Source organism: Arvicola amphibius, chromosome 1, assembly GCF_903992535.2.
Source record: "Arvicola amphibius chromosome 1, mArvAmp1.2, whole genome shotgun sequence".
Taxonomy (NCBI): Eukaryota; Metazoa; Chordata; class Mammalia; order Rodentia; family Cricetidae; genus Arvicola; species Arvicola amphibius.
Window position 1 is genome coordinate 127,038,552 of NC_052047.1, and position 25,230 is coordinate 127,063,781.

Consider the following 25,230-nt stretch of genomic DNA (forward strand, 5'->3'; position numbering starts at 1 on the left):
AGCTTGTAGCGCATACCAAATTAGTCAAGAACACAAAGACCTTCCCCCTCTCTACAGTTTGGGTTAGGAGGGGGATCAGTAACTCAGAGAAAACAGACATTCTCAAAAGCAATGGAGATGTTAGTGATGAGCAATTTTAAAAAGATGTTAACTCTGAATCAAGAGGTAAATGTTAAAGCCATCTGAAATTCAATGCAGGGAATCTGGGAAAGGAGCAGAGTCTAGGAGTCACCCACTCTGGGCATAGGAAAGTGGCACATATGCTCCAATCTATGCCAGTTCTAGACCAAGCAGAGCAGTAACTAGGTATCACCAGAGGCATACAAAGAGCCATCAGCACGAAGCAAAAGCCTCACCATCACAAAGGGCTTAAATGTAGGGTCTCATCAAACACCAACCAAGCAATGTGCTACACCAGCCTTGTGACCACTGTTTCCAGATGCAGACTTGGCTGATCAACATGTGACAGACAAAGATACAGGTTGCTGTGGCAAGAGGAGGTGACTTCATTCCAAAAACTATCTGAACAAAATTATGGGCATTTTTGTACAAATTTTCCTCCTAAGGGCTTAGCATTAGGTTATGGGAAGGATTAAGAAAGTGAATAAAGAGATGCAGATTAAACTTAAGAAGTTAGTTTTGAATTGCAGAATAGTTATCACAAGCGCAGCAAACTGTCACTAACTATCCAAACCTTCCAAGATTTCTATAACTTGTTTTTGTTTGTTTCGTTTTATTTTGTTTTATTGATATAGTCATCAAACTCTATGGTTGACAGATTACCTAAGTGCAAGAACACAGGTTGCTAACAAGCTGAAAATTTCCTATCTTTACCCCACAGTGTGATGGTAGCAAGGCTCTGTTTTCAAGAGAAAGTAAACCTTTGCAGTATGGGGTCAATGTTGTAGCACTAAGAATCTGGAATTTATGAATGAGACAGAAAACACCCTAGTCGCGACCAGCAGTATAGAAGACTGGGTGTATGCACAAGGCTGTGTCCTCTCAGGAGCAATGGCAGAAACTCTGAGCTGTTAGTCTTTGGATAAATGTAGGTCAGAAAAGATAGTAACTCCCTGAAACTCTATGATGTCAGCTTAAAGCCACACACATATAATGTCAAAGAAATTTCAAGAGTTAAGGGGATGTTGGAACAACCACTGAGTAGGGTATGGCTATACCAAGTTAGGGGCAGAAGAACATCACCAGCAGAAGTGTCAAGCATGGGAGAAGTCTGAACAGTCATCAGAGCCACCACCCTGACAGACTCTGTCAAATCAACCATCTAAGAAAGTCTCACGGCCTTGCCAAGTGTGTCCACATCACCATTACAAGATAATATCTAAGGAAAGAGTTCCCAACACATAGGAATGAAAGTAGATAATAGAAATTGTTATGGGATATTGTGATTGCACTCTGGCATTCCCAACCTGACAATAAAGCTTAGTTTGAATCAGAGGGCAGAGTTAGCTGACCAAAATTATCCATGGAGGATTTTGAGGACCAAGGACACATAGAGAGAGACAGGAAGTAGTAGGGTGGGGTTTAGAAAGATGCTTGGCCTTTTTGGATCAAAGGAGAGAGAAAGAGGAGGTCACTGGTCACTTCTCTGCCACTTCTCAGATCACTCTGGTTCTTATACCAATATCTGATTCTATTGATAAAGAATAATTACATAAACACTTCTTCTGGTGTGAAATGTGCAGATGAGATCACAAGGCAATTGGAGTCTTCTCTGCAGTTGGCTTTTCCTCCCCTCACCCCAGGCCCTCCACATGAGCCTAGGGTTTTCCTGTTGCAGCCTCTCTACAACAGCCTCAAGCTTCTGTCCATCCCCAGTCTCAAATGCCACTGGAGTTAGCTGCCCACCACCTGCTGGCTCTGTCATTCAGGTGGCCCCATGCCCTCACTTCTTGCCACGGGGGTATCTTCTGCACATCCTCTTATGTCTACTCTTCAGGAGACTGACTGACTGGTCCCGCTCCTCAGGCCACTGCCACAGCAGTTTGTCTGTGTCATCCCCAGCTCATACTTTCTTTTTGGTTTTTCGAGACAGGGTTTCTCTGCAGCTTTAGAGCCTAAGCTGGAGCTAGCTCTTGTAGACCAGGCTGGCCTCGAACTCACAGAGATCCTCCTGCCTCTGCCTCTCGAGTGCAGGGATTAAAGGCGTGCGCCACCACCGCCCAGCTCCCAGCTCATACTTTAACTGCTGCTGTCAGCCCCCAGCTACAGTCAAACAGATGTAATCACTCTCATCCAGGCCATGCACCACCTGTGTTCTCTGCCCAGCCATGCAACAGAGCATTTATTAGAAGTTATGGCCATTATAGGAATGGAATACCTATACAAATTAAGACTGACAATGCTACAGCTATGTCTCTAGTAAAATGAAACTTTTTTCATATAAACATAAAGCATATTAAAGATATACCAACACACAGGACAAGCAATTATAAAAAGATATAATTGCACTTTAAAAGATATGCTTAATAAACATAAAGAGGTTGATTATTGAATCTAATTTAAACTAGTAAAGCAACTAGTTTTAAATATTTTACATTGGTATGAGTTGTTGTATAGTGATACAAATTTAAGGTTATTTATGTTATACTGTATATATGATTCTACTCTTGACTAATAATTTTTGTATATTGATACAAATTTAAGGTTATTTTTCTTTTAATACACCATATATATGTTTCTACTCTTGTTTAAGTTATTGTACCTATGCAGCTCATTTATAAATGTAATTAATGTAAAGTTCTAGTCCTTAAAAATTATTATTACAAACTGGTTGAGATAATTAAGAAATGTAGGTTAGTAGTTAGTCATCTATAACAATCAAATTTGTGACCATGTTAGGTATGTTAAACAGAGATATATTTTAGTTAGACATATAGTATTCAAACACTTCAGAGATCTACATAATATGGGGCATTTAAGATGTTTGAATAACATAAGGCCTTTCATGATAGTGAGACACATCTGCTCTTGAAAGCACCAATATATATACCTCAAAGAAGATGATGGGAATTAAATAAACCTCAACATAGAGTTTTATTTCTTTGTGGAAAAGCTAGCCACTGGGCAAGAAACTGTCCTTGCCTCACCTGCTAACAGTATACTGTTCAAACTGGACAAGCAGGACACAAAAGAAAATGGCTTCCAAATTTGCTAAGACAAGGTTGGATAGTCCTTCAAAATTTCTACTTCACAGAAAAGTCTGTCAGATCTTGTGGGCCCACAGGCCAAAGATGGATGTCCCAGTTCAACAGAGGAACTTTGAATACTTGTCTAGGCAGCTGGCTATTCTGATCATTTCTATAGTTCTGGCAGTACTTACTCTGCACTTGCTGTTTATTCAGATAATATATCTTTCCAGGATCTCTGAGGGAGTTGAAAAGTAGATAGTTATAGTTACAGTATTTCTTGTTACCAAATTCAGAAAAGAAACTTGCAGAAGAGATGTAAAGTGTATAAGGTTGAGAGACATAAAAAATTAAGTTGATTATCTAAGAAAATATCTTTGACGTCTAAAAAGATAGCTTTGGTTTGGTAATACAATAGATAAAAAGTGAATTAGGTACAAAACATTGGACATACCAAGATAGGACAAATAGTGGAATATCTTCTCTGAATTTGCCAAATTCAAGTGGACAGCACATTGTGAATATGATTTTTTAATTTTTTTATTTATTTTACATACCCAAACCACTTTTCCCTCCCTTCTCTCCTCCTATTCCCTTCCCCATCTCCTTCCGACCCTCCCCCCTTGCACCCACTCTTCAAAAAGGGTAAGGCCTCCCATGAGAGTCAACAAAGCAGGGCTATCAAGTTGAAGCAGGACCAAGTTCCTTCCCCCCCACCCCCCCGCCAGTCCCCTGCACCAAGGCTGAGTGAGGCATCCGGAGTAGGTTCCAAAAAGCCAGCTCAGGTACTAGGGACAGATCCTGGTCCTACTGCTATGGGTCCCACAAACAGACCAAGCTAACCAACTGTCACCCACATAGAGGGCCTAGGTCAGTCCCATGCAGGCTCCCAAGCTATCAGTCTAGAGTCCATGAGCTACTGTGAGCTCAGATCAGCTGTCTATGTGGTTCCCCATCATAATCTTGACCTCTCCCCTGCCCTTTGCTCATATAATCTCTCCTGCCTCTCTTCAACTGGACACCCAGAGCTTGGCCCAGAGCTTGGCTGTGGATCTCTGTATTTGCTTCCATCAGTTACTGGATGAAAGTTCTATGATGACAGCTAGTGTAGTCACCATTCTGATAATAGGAGAAGGCCAGTTTGGGCACTCTCTCCACTATTGCTAGGAGTCTTAGCTGGGATCATCCTTGTGGATTCCTAGGAGTTTCCAGGTTTCTTCCAAATCCATAATGGCCCACTCTATCAAGGTATCTCTTTCATTGCTCTCCCTTCTCCCTCCCTCCCCCAACTTGACCATTCTGATCCCTCCCTATCTTATCTTCTTTGGCCCCCACTCCCAGTTTACCCCAAAAGATCTCACTTATTTCCCAATCCCAGGGCAATCCGTGCATCCCTCTTCGGGTCCTCCTTGCCACTCAGCTTCTCTGAGGTTGTGGATTGCAACCTGATTACCCTTTGCTTTACATCTAATATTCACTTATGAGTGAGTACATACCATGTTTGTCTTTCTAGGTCTGGGTTACCTCACTCAGAATGATTTCATTTTTCTAGTTCCACCCATTTGCCTGCAAATTTCATGATGTCATTGTTTTTTATGATGGAATAATACTTCATTGTGTAAGTGGAGTATTTTCTTTATCTATTCTTTAGTTGAGGGGCATCTAGGTTGTTTTCAGGTTTTGGCTGTTATGAACAATGCTGCTATGAACATAGTTGAGAAAAAGACCTTGTGATATGATTGAGAACCCTTTGGATATATGCCCAAGAGTGGTATTACTGTGTTTTGGGGGTAGATTAATTTCCAATATTCTAAGAAATCATCATACTGATTTCCAAAGTGGCTGTAGAAGTTAGTACCCCCACCAGCAGTGGAGGAGTGTTCCCATTATTCAACATCCTTTCCAAGATAAACTGTATCAGTACTTTTATCTTAGCCATTCTAACGGGTGTAAGATGGTATCTCTGAATTATTTTGATTTGCATTTCTCTGATGTCTAAAGATGTTAAGAAATTCTTTAAATATTGAGGCCATTTGAGATTCTTCTATTGAGAATTCAATGTTTAGATCTCTATCCCATTTTTTAATTGGATTATTTTGTATTTTGATGTCTAGTTACTTGAGTTTTTAAAAAAAATTTGGAGATCAGCCCTTTGACAGATGTGGGGTTGGTAAAGATCTTTTCCCATTCTGTAGGCTGCCATTTTGTTTTATTGACCATGTCCTTTGCCTTACAGAAGCTTCTCAGTTTCAGGCGGTCCCATTTATTAATTGTCAACCTCAGTGTCAATGATTCCTGGTTATAGTCAGGATGTAGTCTTCAGTGACAATGTGTGAAAGGCTACTTCCCACTTTCTCTTCTATCAAGTTCAGTATAAATGGATTTATATTGAACTCTTTGACCTGAGTTTTGTATGTGACGATAGACATGGATCTATTTGAATTCTTCTATATGTCAATATCCAGTTATGCCAGCACCATTTGTTGACTTGTTCCACTGTGTAATCAGGTGTTCATAAGTATGTGGATTAATGTCAGGGTCTTCAATTAGATTCCATTGAGCTACATATCTGTTTTTATGTCAATACCAATCTGTTTTTATTACTATAGCTCTATAGTAGAGCTTGAAGTCAGGATGGTGATTCCTCTGGAAGTTCATTTATTATACAGGATTGTTTTAGCTATCCTGATTTTTTTGTTTATCCATATGAAGTTGAGTATTGTTCTTTTGAGGTCTGTTAAGAATACTGATGCAAAATATTCAATAAAATACTGGAAAACTAAATCCAAGAACACATCAAATAAAATCATCCACAGAGAGTAATTATTTATAATTGTTCTTATTGTATATAGTCTTACTATGCTAGAGTTAAAACCTTCCTTTTGTATATAGACAAAAGGGGGAAATTTTGAGTGCACTTTGTTATTCCTGAGTTTTTATTGCTAAAAAATAATTAGATAAATGCTTCAAAACATGGCCTTGGAAGGGGCACAGAGGGTAAAATTAACAGTTAAAACACTCAAGTAGTTATTATGAATATACTCAAAGAACTAAGGATGCTCTCCAGAAAAAAATAAAGAAGAATTCAAATGAAGTGCTTCCCCAGGCTGGCATACGAATGTTTAAAGGAACTCTATAGAAGTTCTAGAGTTGAAAAATATAATAACTAAACTGAAAATTTCACCATGGCGCTCAAGAAAGGAGCTGAGCATAAAAGAAAAAGACTCGGAAAGTCTGCTGGTAAATCAATAGGTGTCATGCCTGGGGAAGAGCCAATAAAAAACAAGAGGGAGAGACACAATCTGATCCCAGCATCAGAGACATGAAGGGAACAGGAAGAGAGCTGAGATGTTTGATGCTCGTAAGCTCACAGAGCAAATCCTATACTAACAAAAAGTTCTGTGAGGAACCCAGGACAGACAGACAACAAAGAGGCTATGGTCAGACACATAACAGATACATTAAAACCCAAAAAAATAGTTTTGAAAAAACACAAGAGCAAAAGAACTCACTGTAATGGTTTAATTAAAATGCTGCAGGTCTCCAAGTGGCTGCAGCAGGCAGCGGGCCATGAGACCATGCTGCAGGTCCCCGAAGTGGTGACAGGCAGTGGGGAACAGGTCTCAAAAGCAACCAGTCCCAGGCAGGGACAGCACAGTTCCCCAAGTGGCTGCAGTGGGCCACGAGGGGCAGTGAGTCCCAAGCAGGGAGCCACATTGTGGATGAGAGACCTCAACAGGGCTGCCAGTCCCATGAGGACAGACAGACAGATGGGCACACCACAAGACCATGCCACAGGTCTCAGAAGGTGGCTAGTCCTAGGCGGGGAGCCACATGGCTGGCAAGAGACAGATGGATAGACACACCATGCAGAATGGGGTTGGATATTTATTTAGTGGGTTATGGAGGGGAAAGGGAAGAAGGAGAGAAAAGCAGAGAGAGAGAGAGAGAGAAAGAGAGAGAGAAACTGAAGGGAGCAAGAGGAGATGTGAGGAGAAGGGAGAGACAGAAGCTGCCTCTTCAAGAAGGAGATGGAAAGGACTGGGGCTGGAAGCTGAAGATCAGCTTGCCTCTGCAGACAAGGAAGGGAGTGGGCATGGCTTGTCTCTTAAAGGGACAGGATAGACCATTACATTTACTATATGCCAAAGAGCCATTAATGACATGTTTATCTGAAAAACAGAGGCAAGAAAGCAGTGTGATGGAGTGGTCATAATCATAGAAATCCATTATTAATATACATGTACACCAACATGTCCACACAGATTTCTTTATTCATAAAAACGGTTCCAAAACCAAATGTTGGTAGAAAATATTGTCAGGTAATCAAACATAAGAGACCTGCTTCATGAGGGATTTTAAAGGAAAGCTAGAAACAAGTTTCTCCAGACAGTTAAATCATGAACAAGACATGTACATAGACATAACTGAAATTCAGCAGAGGTGTGAATGCTTTTAATCCTAGCACTCAGGAGGCTAAGGCAGGAAGATCACAGAATGGAGGCCAGTCAGGACAGTCTATACAGAGGGACTCTGTCTTAAACATCACACACACACACACACACACACACACACACACACACTATTATTCAGGCAATTATAAAAGACAATATACCCCCATTTTTACTTTCCAATGACTTATTTTTAAAACTTGCGATTTGCAGGATACAATAATGTGTCACGTAACATTGTGGTCAGTAAGGCACCATATACACAATGGAGATTCATAAGGTTACACTGCTTCAAATCACAGCCAGCACATGCCAGGATGTTCCCCTAAAGATGCATTCTTTAGATATATCCTCCTGGTTATTAAGTGACACAGGAACATATATGTGTAGGAGTCAGCCATGATAAGCTAAGTAGAAACAGACCACCCAAAGGAAGTTCTTTACTTCCAACCATTATCACCTGCCAGAGTAGGACTCAGCCATCAATAAGTTTAATGAAGGCCTGAGCCTCAGTAGTTTACCTTGCAGCAATACCTGGTTGTAGGAAGGACTGCAAACTGAGATTACCTGCACACCACCCAAGAACAGACCATCCAAAGGAAATTCCCAACATTCCAACCATTGTAAATAGGATCACCTGCCAGCACACACTCACCAGGACACCCCTGGACAAATATCATCCAATCAGGGGTCCTGAACCTTAGAGATCCTTTAACCCCCCCCCCACACACACACTTTACTACTATAAAAACTCAACTGTATCTGAGATTGGGGCTCTCTGACTATTGCAATATGTTGGACACATGGAGAGACTGAGTTTGCAAGCTTGTATGAAATAAAGGCTCTTTGCTTTTACATACAGGACTCTGTCTCCTTATTGGTTTGTGGGGGACTTCACAAATCTGGGCATAACAATATGGATATGCAAACATTACATTATACATGTATAACCTTCAGAATATATTTGACAACAACATCACAAAGAAGTAGGGCAGAAACAAAATACCAAATAAGGGAATAGCATCTCATCAGATGACCTACCAGAATAAAAGAAACAGGGAGAGCAAGACCAAGCAGTAAGAACATTGATTCAGCAATCTCGGCAAGCGTGTAATTGCTCCTCTCAGTCTTCAGTTCCTTTAAAGTTGATTCTATCTAGTAATAAATAATTACCAATGCATTTGTAACAACATATAGAGGTATGAGATACAGAATGGTAATAGTACAGAATTGATGGAGAGGGGAACCTGTGTAGGAAACTTCAGAGAGAGTGGGGGTTGGACAGGTCAAGGTGTGGGTGAACATGATCACCATGCACTATACACAGTATGAAATTCTCACAATTAAAAAGTCAAGAAAAATATAACCTCGTGTTTATATTTCATTACATCTGAATCACTATACATCCCAAACAGTACATAATATCAAGCATCACACAGTAATTAAAATACTGAGTGTGGAAAGAATGAAAACATTGCTGGAAGAAACCCTAATCTTATGATTGTAGTGATATTTTGTTTGTGTTTTAACAAATAAAGCTTACTTGAAGACCAGAGTGTAGAGCTAAGCTACTAGAGGTCAGGGAGTGGTGGCACACACCTTCAATCTCAGGACAAAATAAATGTAGCAGAATGAAAGGAAGAGACAGTCAGCTCCAGATGAAGAGCTGTGCTCTCCAGCAGCTCACTTTCACTGATAGATGTGACAGCTAAACAAAGGACCAACAAGGATATACAAGGCCTGGATAGCACTATAAACCAAAGACCCAACAGACCAGCGGAGACCTCAAGTCCCGCATGTCAGCAACACTCCCGCCAGCAAGGGCAAGATGCAGGTTCTTTCTGAGAGTCACAGAAACTGCAAAAACCACCCCAGTGAGCTGGAAAAGGATTGACACCATGAAGAGAGGCATCTTCCCAGATCAGTGGGTGAAACTTGAATCCAGCAGCAGTTGAGAATTGGTGGAATCCACATATATATGAAAAGTTGAAAACGTTTTCCCAAATGACGAATGGTTGAAAGAAGAAATCACAAGGAGATTGAAAAAAACAGCTTTAGATAAGCAAATTAATATTACAACATATATAAAGGTATGGGGTGCCTTGCTCAGAGGAAAGTTTAAGTTGTAAACACCCATATTGAAAGATGGAGAGGTCTAACGTCAGCCACCTGGCCTCCCATCTCTAAAAGTCAAAATGAAAAGAAATAAAGAAAAATAGAAAAGATTCAAGTGTACATGTAAGAGCCATGGTCTAGAGCAAGAGGGAGAAGATGAGAAAACCACATCATGTTCTCAAAAAAGATAAACTTCATGTACAAAACCTTGTAAGCATTACAATACTTTTAAAACATCACATACACTTTTTTTCAGCTAGTCTAAGCTTGGGGGCGCGGGGACGACTCGAACAGCTAAAGCCGGGAATGACAGGAGCTGCCAGAGATAAAGAAAGATGGCAGGAAACTGCCGGGTATGCTACTGTGTCCAAACTCTCTGCTACTTAGGTGAGGTGGACAAATCCTCAGAAACACATACATTACAATACTGGAAAGAAAAAGCAAATGCCCACCAACTGATGAACAGATGAATAAAGTTAGGAATTTCCGTGTCATAGAGTATGATTCCACAAGAAAGAGAAGTGAAGGCTTTCCAAGCATGGAGGCACACTCCTGTAACTCTGGCACTCCGGAGCCTGAGATGTGAAGATTGCAAGTTCAAGACCAGCTTGAGCTGCATGTTGAGTTAAGACCTGCCCTGGACTGCAAACGTGAGGCTCTATTTCTAAAACCTGAAGGACTAACAAGCTCTTACCAGGGAAAGAAGCCAGCCATAAGGCACCATTGTCTATGATCCACTAACATTAAACATTCGAAGGAGGCATCAAGATTCAGGAAGCTAGGTCACTGCTTAGAACTCAGGGGAGGTGGAACAGGAGTAGGGTGGGCACTGTCAGATCCGGGTCAGTTTTTCGTTCTTGTCGAAAACACCTGAGAAGACCCATGTGATTTGGGTTCTCTGTTTCCATCCATGTTCACTTTGTCCCATTGCTCCTAAGCCATGAGAAGCAGAACATTGTACTAGAGAACCTAGGGTGGAACAAGACAACCAGAAGTAGAGAGAATTCAGAATGGGTGGAACTGTCTATGACCCAAGCAGTCATCCACCAGTTACCTGTTCTGTTCAAACCCACTAACATCTCAACAGTCTCCCAAAATAATGCCATCATCTAAAAAACAAACCTTTAACGTGAGTGTTTGTGGGACATTTCATATTCAAACCATAACAACTATTGATGGATGTGAGGTGGCTTATGGTGCAAACAAGTACTTAAATTTAGATTGTTATCTTGGTTTGGCAGCTTTGCGAATATACTTGTAAAACACGGAGCAATTCAATTTATGTAGATGAATTATATGCTATGTGAATTGTATCTCTCTTTTTCTTTTAAACCTGAAACCATTGCCTTAGGCTAAAAGAGTTCTGTGTGCTTAAAGACAGGAGCCATGGTCCTCTATCCAGGTAACAGAGTCTTCCCTGGCTACAATGCAGAGGCTGAGAGGAGAGAATAAGAATCTGCTCCTCTGAGACAGACTCGCCACTGACTTCTAAGTGAATGGGCTCCAGCTTCAGTTTCCCTCATCTGTAAAGGGCTATGATGGTACCTTTTTGCTTAATCATTATAAATATTAATAGCTGCAAATGAAATACCTAACACCATGTATAATAATCTTTAATGGTATTAAGTTTCTGGGCACATGGTGTCACACACCTTTAACCCCAGCACCTAGGAGGCAGAGGCAGGAGAATCTCTGAGTTTGAGGGCAGCCTGGTCTACAGAGTGAGTTCCAGGATAGCCAGGGCAACACAGAGAAACCCTGTCTTGAAAAAAGAAAGAAAGAAAGAAAGAAAGAAAGAAAGAAAGAAAGAAAGAAAGAAAGAAAGAAAGAAAGGAAGGAAGGAAGGAAGGAAGGAAGGAAGGAAGGAAGGAAGGAAGAAAGAAAGAAAGAAAGAAAGAAAGAAAGAAAGAAAGAAAGAAAGAAAGAAAGAAAAGGTGATAAGTATTACAGTCAGCAAGCAGTTCATGAAGGAAGTGATGCTGGGTGTCAGAGCCTTGTTTGGTTCTTAGCATGTTTGTGAATTAATGAGTGAGTGAATGAATGAATGAATGCCAAGCACCTGAGAGGCAGGATTTCTTCCAGAAACAAATGTGATATGTCAAAACACTGAACAGCTGAACAGCATGAGAAATAAGCCCTGAGATGGAAACTGTAGAGATATAAACATTTTCAATAGAGGCTTTCTCTTCTGCTTTAGAAAGTGAACTATGTGTAAGACATACGGGGAAAAATGCCCAGCCTCAACTTCAAATATAATTAACGCGTGATGAGAATGACAATGTCCAGCCATGAAGAGAAGAAAGTGTAGTGGGCAGATGGGTCCAGGGAAGCCTGGGATGGCCAGGCCAAGGACTCTCCTCCCTTCCTCCCCCGCCTATCTGCTAATGTGGAAAACAACACAAAATGGCACTCTTGGTGGTGGCTGGAGGAAGCAAACAAATCTGCCTTTTATTTGAAGTCTCAGCAGCAAATCTGAGAAGCAGATGTTATTGATCCCATTCACAGATGAGACAAGAGCATCCAGGAAGATGGTGACATGCTTAAGGGCACAGCCTCATTGTTTGACAGATGCTTCTCAATTGCTCAAATACATGTTTCTTCTTCCCAGTGCTATGCAGTTGAGCTCACCCTCTGAAAAGACAAGGTGAAGGCTCGGAAAAAGAAGGACTCATCCAGGGTCACATCACTTCCCTCTGAACCCAGGCTCTATAGTTCATCTTCTCCTGGTAGCAGCAAAACAGGATACTCACCCATGTCTTTAGGGATAACCACACACATCTATCAGACTGCCTATCCATGTCTATTAGAGTACCCACCTATGCCTATTAGGATACCTACTTACATATGATGAAATACCAACTCAAGTGTATTGGGGTACCCATGCACATCACTTGGTGAAACTATCCATGTCTACATGTCTACCCAGGTACCCACACATGTTCTAGTTTGATTTCTGTTGTTTTTATAAGACACTGGCCATGGGGAAGAACGGGTTAGATTTGTCTTACAATTTTTAGTCCATCAAGGAGGGAAGCCAAGGACAACTGGGGTCCCCTCTAGAGCCAAGTCTCTTACCAACCCTAAAATGGCTCCCTTAATATCGATATCTTCTTCCCTGCTCCTATATCTTTCCTTCCTCCATCTCCACCCCCCCACTCCCCCAAGCACTCTCCCGTCTTTCCCTTTTCCCTTCTCTCTCCCCCTCTCCCCTTCCCCCAATCCCATCCTCACTCCCACCCCTATGCTCCCAACTTTTGCCTAGCAATCTTGTTTGTTTCCAATTTCCAGCTAGGTCCTTGGGCAGCAGAGTAGAGGGTGCCTGAACTGGCCTTGCCCCACTATCACACTGATGAGTGTCTCGAATATCACCATAGAGTCTTTGACAAAGTCCCTCATCAGAGCAACAGACTGAGCCCCCAAGATCCAGTTGAAGAGCAGAAGGAGGAAGAAGATGAGCAAGGAAGTCTGGACTGTGAGGGGTTAGTCCACCCACTGAGACAGTGTGCCTGTTCTAATGGGAGCTCACCAAATCCAGCTGGACCGGGACTGAATGAGCATGCCATCAAACTGGACTCTCTGAATGTGGCTGAAAATGGGAGCTGACTGAGAAGCCATTGATAAAGGCACTGGAACTTGTTTCTACTGCATGTACTGGCCTTTCAGAACCCTAGTCTGTCTATTTGGATACAAAGCTTCCTAGGACTGGATGTTGGGGAGGGGGCTTGGACTTCTCACAGGACAGCGTTCCCTGCCCTCTCTTAAGGAGGGAGGGGGAGGGAGAAGGGTGAGTGGGGGAGTGGGAGTGGAATGGGAGGAGGGGAGGAAGTGTCAATTTTTTGAATGGAAAAATACATACATACATACATACATACATACATAAGGTGGGAAGCAAAGACAGGAATCAAGGCAGGAAGCTGGAACAGGAGCATGGCAAACTATGAAGGAATGCTGTTTACTGGCTGACTGCCTCTGGTTTGCCCTACTGTCTTTCTTGTATAACCCAGGCATGGCCCACCTGCCTAAGTATGGTAACATCCACAGTGGGCTGAGCCCATCAACTAGCAATGAAGAAAATGTCTCACAAGCCTGGACACAGGCCAGTCAGATCCAGGCAATTCCTCAGTTGAGCTTCTCCTCCTAAATGACTCTGGGTTCTGTTAACTTGGCAGCTAAAACTATGACACATTTCTGCTAGGATACCAATATATTCACATCTATCATAGTAATGTTCCACTTCTATTCAACTTCAAATCCATGTCTACTGGTATAGCTATCCACACCTACCAGTATACTCACTCATGTCCTGCTAGTTCCAAATAGTAGCCTTTGCTCTGCTCCACCATTCTCCCTTCATGTGGCACATTAGAGGGTCCATCTGGAGAAAAATTTTAAACTACAGTTGGAAAGTCTTCAGTTCTCATAGGGCTCACACTAAGGGAAGCAGACAGGTGCACCAGAGATGTGCGGGGTAGAAATTTTAGTTCCAGTTTAAGGAGAGACTTCTGTTGGCTCGTGGTTTCAGAGATTTAGGTTCATGGTTGACTCTGTTGCACTGAGCCCAAGGCAGGGAAGACTGTCATGGTAGAGCCTGTGTATCTCATGGCAGTCAGGAAGTGGAGAGAGACAGGAAAGAACAGGAAGTACTGTTCAAAGCTGCACCTCCAGCAACTTCTCCTCACCAGTCCCCACTTACTAATATCCAATTCAATAGATTACCCATCAATGAGATTAGCACCTTCATAGCCCAATCACCTCCCAGCAACAGCACCAGCTGGGGACCAAGGCCTCAGTTTGCCTGGTTTTAATGCAAATTCTTTTACATGGTCAAAAAATTCATTTGCAGAAATCTCTCTGAGTGATTCTATTCCCAGGAATGTCATGAGGAGACAACTGTGAGTTGTGGAGTGAAATGTGACTCCCTGCAGAAGGGGACGTGATCAGGCAGGCAGGTCCTGGGCCCATGGTAGTGGCAGGGATGCCCATTTCATGCCAGTCCACTTATCGTGTGCTTTGATGTATGCATAAGCCTCTCTGGAAGAAGCTCTGCTCTTTTCAGTCATGAAATTCTAAAATGAGGCTCTAAATCATGTGCAACTTTTAGAACAACGGTGTTCCGGTGTGAGGGATCTTATTCAAACCTTTGGAAAATTACCCTGTCCATTGAGTTGATTGTGAATTTAAGCCCACACTTTTCTCTGCTAGATCCTAGGAGGAGTTCTATATAGGGTGAAGAGGTGCTATCACAGACACGTGTGACTTGACCTTATGATGACTCTCATTACCCAATGAGTGTCTAGACCACGGGATGGAGAGCTATTCCAGAAAGTGGGGAGTTTTCATGTAGGCAATACCTCCTAAAGGTTTTACCACCTCCCAGTAGGGGCCAAGCCTTCAACACATGTGCTTTGTTAGAGCATGTAAGATCCAGACCCACTGGATATTCCCTCCCCTGTCCAGTGTATGCTAAACATGAGGGGAGGGATATGATTGTGAACAAATGTCTGAAGATATTGGAAATCACCCAGAGCCAGAGACAAGAAGTAAGCTCAGTGGAGACATGAAATTATGGGTAGATGAGGGGTTTTGCTTTCATCTGATAGGGACCCTTATGAGTCTAAGAGAAGAGAAAGCAACCAGGAGTAGCAATTGTTCCAATCCAGGCACGGATGAAAAACAAGAATTAGTCAGACTACGTCAATGAGGGGCAGGTGGAGGGAAGGAAGTAGAAGACCACTAGAGGAGATGGGAAAAGCTCAACCACACTGAAACACAGACAAATGGAAGGAAGTTTGTCTAGAGTCTGGCTCTATCTTTATTTCTGAGATTCCAAGAATATGCAATTCTAAGATCCCATGATTCTAGGTATCTGTGATTCAACATTCTCTATTATTAAGATTCTCTGAATCTTGTTTTTTGAGTTGATGAGTTCACCTTTCTGGGTCCCTAGATGTTGGGCACATGGAGTCTACCTGTGCTTGGCCATCCCTCTGATAGCATGGGCAGGGCTGGAAAGAAGCATTTGAAACAGAAAGGCCACATGCATTTGCTCTGCAATCTGCCTTCCAATTAGACCCTGTGTTCTCTGCTCTGGGGAAAGAGACAAAAGAAAATGCAGACAGGGGCCTTGCTTCTACTAATGAGTCATTTCCATGGGCAGAGTTGAATGCCAAGCCCTGTTCAGCCGCCAGGCCAACATCAGCACTGGGTGAACAGAGAGACTAATTTATGTGAAATAAAAACACATTTTTACATGGTGCCCTGACACCAAGACAGGCATTTCCTCCCCACAAAACAAGCCCAATTATCATGCCATGCTCTGTGGCCTTTGCTGTTCAATGAAAGAGTTGCAGACTCTCTTAACCCTTTCAGAGCACCAAGAGCAGGAGACAAAGAAGAGTGCTAAGCCAGTATTAAGGGAAAGCAGGAAGTGAGCTGTGTAGCTCAATGCTAAGAACTAAGGCACTAGAACCCAAGTATTTGGTCCCAGGAAGATGCTACCTATTGAGTGCTTCAGTAGTTCCACCAATTAAGGGGTACTCAGCATTACCTAGCTACTCCATCAGAAGGGCTACTTGAAGGAGACATTCTTAGAACTGTGGCTGACATACAACGTGTATTCAGTAAGTGCAAGATTATTAGCTAAATGTTTTCAAAAGGAAGTCAAAGGGCTAGGATTTGGCTGAGGAGGTAAAGCTTGCTGGGCAACACAAAAACCTCAGCTCCCCAGAACCAATCAAAATGTTGGGTATACATGGCAGTCTGCCTGTAATTCTAGCATTCAGAAAGCAGAGTCAGGGCATCCCCCAAACAAGTTAGCTAACTAGACTGTTTCAGCAAGCTATAGTTCAGCTGAGATGATGTTGACTCCATGAATAAGGTGGAGAGATCATAAGAACACTTATGATGTTGGCCTTGGGCCTTCATGTGTATTTACAAAACATGTGTCTATGTATATACATACATTCACACATACCACATAAGAAGAGGAGGAGGATGATGGGGAGGAGGAGGACAAGGAAATGATGAAAGAAAGAAAGAAAGAAAGAAAGAAAGAAAGAAAGAAAGAAAGAAAGAAAGAAAGAAGGAAGGGAGGGAGGGAGGGGGGAAGGGAAGGAGGGAGGGAGGGAAGGAAGGAAGGAAGGAAGAAAGAAAGAAAGAAAGAAAGAAAGAAAGAAAGAAAGAAGTAAAAGAATACTGTCTGACAAATGCCATATCTAGGGTTGTAGGATTTACCAAACTTCTCTATTAAATGCTCCAAAGAAGTAAATGGGTTAAACAAGCAAGACTGCCCATGCTGGACCTAGGGAGATGGTTCGATCAGTAAAGTGCATGCCACACAAGCATGAGGCTCTGAGTTCAAATTTTAGCACCCACATAATAGCCAGATGTAGCGGTGCATTCCTGTAAGCCTAGAGCTGTGAAGCAGATAGAAGGATCCCTGCAGCTCATTGGCCAGTCACAGAAGTCAAACCGATGAGTTCCAGATTCAGGGAGAGACTCTGTTCCAAAATGTAGGATACAGGGCTGAAGAGACAGCTCAGTAAGAGGACGTGAGTTCAGATACCCAGAATAAACTTAAAATCAGACACAGTAGTAGCAATCTATAATCTCAGTGTTCTTTTAACAAGAGCAGCAAGATGGGAATCTCACAAAACTCACAGGCCAGCTAACCTTTGTACTGTTTTTCATAGTGGTTAGCAATAACAGACTGTGTCCCAAACAAGGCAGAATGTGAGGACCAACAACCCAAATTGTCTTTTGACCTGTACAATGACATATACACACGGAGAGAGGGAGACAGAGATAAAGACAGAGACAAAGAGGCAAGAGAGAGATTTTAAATGTGAAGAGAGCAATTGAGATATCAGGCATCAGACTCTGGCCTCTGCATGCACACTTACACACATACACATCATATGAACATGTACATACACACATGTGAATAAAATTGAGAAGTCTGCTGTGCTGGTATGTGGAGGGTACGCTGACAGGGTAAACATGGGCAGAACATGCTAAGAAATGAAAAGTCATTTGCTACAGAGGACAAGGTCTATGGGACCTGGAGTGCCGGGAAGAATGGCAAGACATCAAAACAGAAGCATAGACTGTGGGGACCTTAGTCCCTTCAAACAGCACGTAAAGTGTTTCCTTATAGCTCTGGGTTCTGCAAGCTCAGGCCAGGGAACACTATCATGCTGGCGCAAGGGCAATTCCTCCTGGTTTATATACCATCTGCTTTCTTCAAGTCTTCACATTTGGACAGAGGATGAGAAAGTTCCCAGGAGTCCCTTTTATAAGAACACTTACCCATGAAGGCTCCACTCTTGCAGTCTGAATTACCCCCCAAAGCTTCCTTGGCTAATGCTGTGACCCCGGAGATTAGGATTCCAGACTGTGAATGTGAGAGGAGAGACGTGGATTTCAGGTACCGTGAGAGCAAAATCATCAAAGCTATTTCTGAAATCGCTTCGATTTTTGAAAGAATGTAAGGTATTTTATGTCTTTATCCTGAGTGTCACAAACAGGACATGACCAAACTGGCCTTTACCAAGTATGGAGGCTATGTAACTGGGAATCACTGTGTCAAACCAGCTCCAGATTAGGTCAGACTGGATTAGCTTTCCACTGGCCTGACTGGATTCGGATGTCTAAGCAATTAGTGCTCCTGGCTGGTGACAAAGGCAGACCACAGTGTTACAGTTAAGCCCTCCTAGAGAAGATGCCTTCTGAGTTTGGGCCTCATTAGCTAGGTGTGAGACAACTGTAGACCTCTAAGCTGGTGTGTAGGTCATTGTCTAATCTCTGTTTGATCAGACATGGCTGCATCTATTAATAGAGGCTCTAGAAAGCCAGGCAGGGCAAACCAGTATGATGGTGGGGAGGGGTGTAGTGCACTCCTGCATGAATGCATTTGCACTTTTTTCTGATATAATAGACTTATGGTGGTGGGCTGGGGGTTGTACTGTTTTACCAAATACAATGGATTCTAAGCAGGCAAATGATTTTACCTGTCCCAGGTGTGTGTTCTAAAGCCAACCCCACACTAGAGAACCTCCAAGAAATGGACTTGGATTAGGAAGTGGATTAGGAAGTGAAACCTGATATGCACATATACAGGCTAATATAGACTCTGATTTACCAAGGAAGCAAAGGAAAGCTCAGAGGTTCATTAGAGAAGAGAAATCTATGGACATTATTATGAAAGCAAGCTCATTGGTGCTACCAGTGCTGGAGGGAGCTGGTAAGTTCTGCTTGGTAAGACCCACTTCCTGTGTAAAGCTGGTCTTCTGGTCTTATTGGCAACTCACTTAACCACAGCTCTGAAGGTCCTCTTGTCTAAAATGAGGTATGGTTAGCATGGCAAGATGGTGCTGGCATAGCTGTCTGTGGCCTCTTTGGCTTCCTATGGTCTCCAAGCTCCAGTTTGAGACAGACCTAGCAAGCTTACTTTACTTTCGCCTCGTTCCCAAACCTCCCCCTCTTGATCGAGGTCTTTCACTAAAAGCTGTGCTTACCCAGCATCCTGGAGTCAAGTCTCACAGCCCCTAGTGCCAGGACAGACATGTTCCAATTACTGGGTTAGTGCCACCTTGGAGGGAAAGTGTATGAGCCAGTGTCAGGGACCCACCACATGTGAGCAACAGAGAATTCAAAGAGAAAATACTCGTTAAGATGAAGCTGTGAACCCTTACAAACTCACCATTAAGATCTGCTCCATTAGACTTCAGGGCTTAGCCACCTAAAGCAGTGTGGTGATGCTGCCTTGTGGGTAAGTCTGGATCCACAAAGGTTAGTCAGACAAAAAGAGGGAGCTAAGCACTAGAATAATCAACAATTATAGAAATATAGAACAGTTTTGATCGTAGCTCTAAAGCATGAACCCAACTCTGAGGGTAAAGCTTTAATAATATGAGTGGGTGTTTATTTGTGCTTTTGAAAACTATGTAGGTTTGTATGGAAAAATATTTGAGGAAAGATGATAAATATGCAGTGTCCATGACCACCCTCTGCTTCCTGTACTCGGTGTCGGCAAAACTAACTCATTGCCTACCCAGTGCAGCCCCCTTCTCCGCTGATGATGGATATTTCTATCCATCAGTCTTAGAAAGAATCCTTTGGTTGGCTTTGGATTGGGGCAGAAGGTCTAATTTTTTTGCCCTTCAGTCTTACATGCCCTGCATCAGATCTCCTTCCATGAGAGATGGGCGAAGAGCTGATAGAAGTAATGACTTCTTACACAAGAATGGGGAGGTCGTTTTCCAGCATTGCAGGGCTGTGGTTTGAGTGCAAGCTGAGCGTGCTCTATTCCAGCAGTGAGGGCTAGAGACTGAGAACCCTCTGTGTCCAGACCTGCCGGATAAAGCTTCCCTTTTTACAAGGTATTTATTCCAAGTACTTTGTCACAGTGCTACAGCACTAGCATAACACAGCTATGGAGTGACGCTGGTGCTTCCATTCCTTACTTCATCTCTATGATTGGGTTTCTTCATCTATCAGGTGGCAATCATGGCACCGCCCCCACCGCTGTGAATCTTAAAGGATAATAAAAGATCCTCAGTGTTCATGAGCCTCAAGCTCTCTTTGTAGCCACTGTTAACACACTTTTCTGCTGTCTCTAATATTCTGGGTCCTTGCATTTATTTTTGTTTTCCTATTGTGTATGTATGTGCATGAGTGCGCACATATGCGCACACGCATTTGTGTGTTTTAATTCAGTTAAGTAAGCAAGGTAATTAAGATAGCAGAGTGGATTTGTGACAACCATATGTAGAACTGTCTCCCTGTGGACCCTTCCAACTAAATAGAGAATAGAACGTGAGTTTTCCAAAAGTAACTCAATAAATTATCTTCCTGTTGGGGAATGAGGGTCCTGGTTAATCAAATACAGCAGAACAAGAATTGATCAAATTAAAAGGAGTTATGTTGTAACTTGGTATTTCTGTGGGACTCTTATCAGTGGGAGTGGGGGTGTCTCTGACGCTATCACCTGCTCTTGGGACCCTTTACCTCCCTACTGGGTTGCCTCATCCAGCCTTGATATGAGGGTTTGTGTCTAGTCTTATTGTAACTTATACCATATTCAGTTAATATCCCTGAGAGGTCTGATCTTTTCTGAAGGGAAATGGAGGAGCAGTGGATGTGGGGGAGAGAGAAAGTGGAGTGGAAAGACTAGGGGAGTGGAAGAAGGGTAAACGGCAATCAGGATGTAATGTATGAGGGAAGAATTAAAAAAGGATGAAAAGTATAACTTTCAAATATGTTAGTTTTCTATTAGGGTCAGCTCCTTAATAATGAATATGAAGCAACCCTTTAGATATCTGGATTTAACTTGGCTAGTAACAATTATGCTAATGTCTATTCTAAAATGCTTACCAATATCAGCAATGATTTTGCCAAAAGCTGATGCAGAGTCAATCTGATTTAGCACCACAGCAATAACCAAGGGATTATTAAAGAAATCTGAGTAAATTTTATTTATAACATCAAAAAAAGAAATGACTATGTTAATGCATTGGAATTGGCCCTTACCAAAATACTGAGGATATTAAGGCCCAGCTGAAGCATCTCCAGGGCTTCCTGTGGTAATGTCCCACACATCCTAGCTCTGGACTGGGTTCTGGATTCTGGTATGTGTTTTTGACAAAATACAGTCACATTCCCGAGCCTGCGATATTCAACAGAAACCTCTTCCTCTGGTAGTTTCACGCTTCCACGCAGAGGTCTTTGTTCTTCTACATACATGAGCAAAGGTCCTTCCTCCCTGTGTGTCAGTGTTCCCAGAAGGATTCCAATGGCCATTGGGACTCTGAAAGGTACAGTAAGCCTGGATGCGGGACCTTGACATCTCAGGATCTAACAGTAGTCACAGAAGATCCCTCATCAAACTCCAGCCCAGAGAATGCATGCAATCATAGAAGGCAGCCATAGCGGTTCTCTCACACTGAGACACCCTTCTCTAGATATGGCTACATACAACATGTGAGCTACAAAGATAAAGCTGAATCAGTGTAATGCAGCAGAGTCTGTTACTTCTAAGAGCTTTCTGGAATACCTCTTCTAGAAAGGCCTTTTGGAGGACGCCTCCATGGAAAGTCATAACAACTACAGCCACCGAGGACGCTCCATGACTCAGATCTTGATGGGTATCTCTCCCATATATCAACTGATTCATTTTTCCACCTTGTTTTATACATGAGAAAATAGAGTCACAGACGGGGGGGGGGGCATCAAATGCTTTTTTAAGGACATACAGCTAGTTAGAGCCAGACAGATGACTAAAACCACCGTCTCCATTGACCAACAAATGTTGGACTATCATAATGCTGTTCTTATTTCCAGACAAATGTTTATCTTGACAAGCCAGTTCTCAAACTCTTGGTCCAAGACCAACAGAGAGAACATCTCCAGCCTCTGCCATGGGCTCTGATACTTCCCACACAGTCTCTTTTGTTTCATATGGGTTGAACTCTCATTGTTTTCTGTCAAATTTGTTTGGAGAGGTGCTAGTTAATTACTCCATATAGCTAAGAGTTATATTACATCAGTCCCAGTAGCAAGGATGAGAGTGTTCTCAGCCCTGTAACCCTACGATTCAGAGTCTCCATTCATGCTTCTCTAACTGGATGCTTAACCAGGAATGAAATTCAGAACAAGCTCTGGGCAGATGGCCCTAAGCCTGGGGGCTGCCCAGAGCTACTGTCTATCATCTGCATAGAGCCTACATTTTTCTTGGAAATGACAATTGACCATCAGAAGAGGAAGAACAGCAGCTAGGGCTCTGACTTCTGAAATTACCATATCTGTAAACTTGAGGGGAGTGACTGGAGAGCGATCAAAGCCATCTGCTTAGAAAGAGCCTGCACCTCACATTGCCCACACACAGTCCTCAGCTTCCATCACCCCCTTGTCATGGCTTCTACGTCACCACTTACCTGAGCTCTGTAGACAATAGCCTTGGTCTTCTTGAAAAGGAAAGAGACAAATTATTTGTTCTCCATCTCCCCCTAGGATTGCCATGAGACCACCAGGCATAGTGACCTGCATGTAACATACAGTTGAGTTCAGATTTCTTTCCATCGATCCACCTAGACTACTGTTCTAGTACACAGTGTTAATATCTTATATCTTTCTTGCCTAACACTTTTCATGAACCCTCCAGGAATCTTAGAAGTGGCATACCAACCACATACTTAAAGATGTTGTTTGATCAAACTATTGAAGACTGGCTCTAAACAGTACAGTCCCTTTAGAAGCACAGGCTCTGGAAGATGGTGCCATTTTCTAGCAGAGATAAGGATATGGGTCTCCCTCCTCTTCTCTCTCTCCTCCGTGTGTGAGTATGTGTGTGTGTGTGTTTGTGTGTGTGTGTGTGTGTGTGTGTGTGTATGCTTGTGTAATACATACTTTACAGTAATGTGACAATAAATATAGCAAGGTTGGGGAAGATTTAATGAGATAACTCACTTAATGCCTTGCCCATGATACCCAGTAAATGTTAGTCCTTATTAGGCATGAACACACTGGGGTATTTTTTCAGCCAAGCAGTATATAAATAAGTACAGTGCTTTGGGGTTTCCTGGGCATGAGAGAGTCTGTCAAAGACAGTCGCCAGCGCAGGCTGCAGCTGAAAGAGGGTGGCTTGATTGTGTTTCAAGCCTACCCCTTGTGCTCACCATTCCCCAGGGATCTCTGGTAACCATGGCAACCCAGTTTACAGGTTGCCAAGTTCAAAGTAATATGTTTCCAAGCAAGAAGTTTTGATAACATCACCCTTCCCTGCTAGAAGGGACTGAAGACCCACGCCTCTGCACTGCAGTTGGGAGCAGCCTGAAGAGAGAATTTCTTCTGTCCAGGTGTCTACATCTGGGAAAGATAAGATCAGGCCATGATTTTCAAATAACCAGTGTGACAGCCTTAAACAGCGTTTGCTACCCTTATAAGATAGTGAGTTGAACATGAACTTGAGGGGGAAATGCACTAAGAGCCACCGTGTGTGTGTGCGTGTGTGTGTGTGTGTGTGTGTGTGTGTGTGTGTGTGTATCCAGCATGTGCAGACATACACATGCATGCAGAGACAAGGTGTCAACTTTAGGTGTCCTCAGTTTACACCATCATATGTCAGGTGTCTTAGGTTGTGGTCATAGGTGCACGATGTCAACACCTGGTGTCTTAGTGTGCTGTGATCGTAGGGCATGCCATCACGCCTTGCACTTTAGGGTGCTGTGGTCATTGGTGCACACCACCACCCCTGTCAGTTTAGGGTCTAATGTCAAAACTTAGGTCCTCACCCTCACACAGTACTCATGTTACTGACTAAGCTCTATCTCCAGCTCAGGACCACTTTTTCTCCCGCTGACCGCTGTGTAACTCTAGGCAGTTGACTTAACTTCCTGTGTTTTAGTTTCTTAATTAGTAAAATGGCTATAGCAAAATTCTCCACTTATTGTTCTGAAGTCTCAATTCTCTCAGTTTGTGCTCTGCTTTATGCTTGTGTTTGAAGATGTGAGTTCTCAGCTTCCTGCTCTTCCCCCTATCCCTGCCCCTTCCTGCCAAGCATCCCTGTCAGTAGAGACTCCTATCCCTCCCTCTAGAACCATAAGCCAAAATCAACTCTCTTTTCCTAAATTTGCCTTTGGTCGTCATGTTTTATCACAGCAATAGAAAAAGCAATACAATTCTCCTCTCCTGGGCACAGAAGATGATATCCAGATGACATATTCACTTCTTATTTCCCAACCTTGCTTGGGATTGGGTTGGAGCTGTGTAACCAGTGAATGATCTGCAGGTGGGAACTATATGTCCCTTCTGTCCTGTGGCCATTAAGAACCAGTGTTATTTCCCCCCTCCCTCACAACTCCTCTTACTTCCACGGGGAGGTCCTGAGTTAGGCAGCAGTCACATGATATAGAAAACATATGGCCAGTCAAACTTTCCATAACAGATCCAGTAGCCCTCATCCTTTATCTCAGTAATGCCTGACCTAGCTTGAGAGACAGTTTTCAGTCCACATCCAGGCCCCATGCTCAGAAACCTTCACAAGAACGTGTGCCCCAAGCTCACAGGTACAGAGTGCCAACTCCCACTTACAATGATGGTAGGGTTTCACTTCCCGATGGACAGACTGAATAAACGTTAGTGTGGAGAACCAGAGAAGAGACAAAAGTCTTCACAGCTCCTGACAAACCCCGTGCTGCCTCTAAAAGGCAGAAAAAGCCTGGCTCCTAATTAGGCATGTCTCCCTGTCCTTGGGCTTCACTAAAGGAGACCTGTCCAAACTGAATTCATCTCTTCCCAATGATTTCCTCTCGAGCAGAAACGCCAGCATCACTTACACCCCTGGACGGATGTCGGTAAAACTTCACTCCAGCAAAGACTCAACCTGTCCTTCCTCTAATTGTCCATTTATTTCTCTCCCAAACAATGTCAATATCCCAGATGCCGCTTTGTGGATGGAAGTCTGCTCCCCAGGGAAATGATCAGGCGGAAGCAGCTGAGTGTGGCCCGAAGGTTTCCATGGT